The sequence below is a fragment of the Lagenorhynchus albirostris genome, chromosome 16, assembly GCF_949774975.1.
Source record: "Lagenorhynchus albirostris chromosome 16, mLagAlb1.1, whole genome shotgun sequence".
NCBI classification, from domain to species: domain Eukaryota; kingdom Metazoa; phylum Chordata; class Mammalia; order Artiodactyla; family Delphinidae; genus Lagenorhynchus; species Lagenorhynchus albirostris.
The window spans coordinates 18,041,823-18,043,727 of NC_083110.1; positions in this window are offsets into that span (position 1 = coordinate 18,041,823).

The following is a 1,905-nucleotide window of genomic DNA, read 5'->3' on the forward strand; positions in this document are numbered from 1 at the left end:
TGAACTTCTTTAAGAGATGGAATAAATAGAAGGAAGGTATTATGAACCCTGGATAAAAGGAGATTTTTCTGCCATTAATATTTATGATTATCTCTTTGTTATCAGTGCCTTTTTTTTTGTATCTGAGCAATGTATTATAATAAATCAGGGCTGATGATCAATACATCATTTTCTTTTAAAGTAGAGAAGAACAATTGATGAAAGGAGAAATGGGAAAAAGAATATGTTAGTTCTCAGGTAATACGTTTTTAAGAAAAGAACATGTAGGACACTCAGTTTTAACATCAACACATAGAGCTTAAAAGTCAGAATTCTCAACCTTACAAAAAAAAAAGGTTAAGGAAACAAAAATCAATGACTTCTTTGGAATCCATCATAGAACAGAGGAAAAAAGAGCACAGGAAAAGAATAAATGAAATGAAAATAAAATTATATTTTTTATTCTTAGTTTACTGAAAAATAAATGTTTAAAATAATCATAGTAGCAATGTAGGAGCAATGTATTGGTAATTGTAGTGTACAGAGAAGTGAAATTCATGACAGCAGTGTTATGAGTCACAGTAGGGAAGACTTGGGAATACACTGTCATAAGCTACATGTATCACACATGAAGGAGTATAGTGTTTTTTAATCTAGTTTAGTCAAAAATGAATATTATAGCCTCTAGGGCAAGCACTAATCTCTTTTTTTTAGAAGTAAAATGAACATGCTAAGAAAAAAAAGGTAAAATGCAATCCTGTAAATGCTCAATTATAACCAGAGAAAGCAGGAAAAGAGGGGGGGGCGGAAAGAAACAAAGAAAATTACAATGAGCAACAAATAGAAAAGTTATAAACATGGTAGGTATTAATCCAAATATATCAATAAACACTTTAAATGTGAATGACCTAAGTACATCAATTGAAAGTCAGGTGTCTGGGTGGATTAAAAAACAAGACCCAACTATATGTTATTTACAAGAAATCACTTTAAGTATTAAAACTCTAATAGGTTAAAAGTAAGAGGATGAAGACAGCTATACAATGTTGACAATAATCAGAAGAAGCCTGGGATAAGTATATTAATTTCAGACAAAACAGATTTCAAAATGAAATTATTTTCAAGGCTATAGAGAAACATGTCACAATAATACAGAAGTTAATTCTTCAAGAAGACATAATAAGCCAAAATATGTACACAATTAACAGAGCATCAAAAACTGATGAACTGAAAGGTGATACAGACAAATTCACTATCATACTTATAGACAACTACACCATCTTTAAGTGACTGATACCCAGAGGAGAAAATCAGAAAGAATATACTGAATGTAAACAGTTCTATTAATCAACTTTATCTAATTTATATTTATAGAATACTTGGTCCAACAACAGCAGAATACACATTCCTCTCAAGAACGTATGGAACAATCACCAAATAGACCACATTTTGAGCCATAAAACATACTTGAACAAACTTAAAACAATAGAAATCATACTAAGTATGCTTTCAGACCAAAACAGAATTAAATTTAAGATAAATAATAGAAAGATAACTTGAGAACCATCTTAGGAAACTACAGAAAGAAGAGCATGTTAAGCATAAAGCAAGCAAAATTAAAAATCATAAAAAGTAGAACACGAATCAGTAAGCAGGAAAAAGTAGAGAAAATTAATGAAACCAAAATCTCGTTCTTTGAAAAAATCAATAGAATTAATAAACCTCTAGCCAAGCTAACCAAAGAGAGAAGAGAGAAAGAAAAAGAAGACACAAATTACCAGTATAAAAAATGAAAGAGGGTTCATTAGGACTGTCTCCACACACATTAAGAAGAATTAAAAACTACTATGAACAACTATGCCTACAATTTTGATAACTTAGATGAAACTGACTAATTCTTTGAAAGTCACAAATTACTAAAACTCA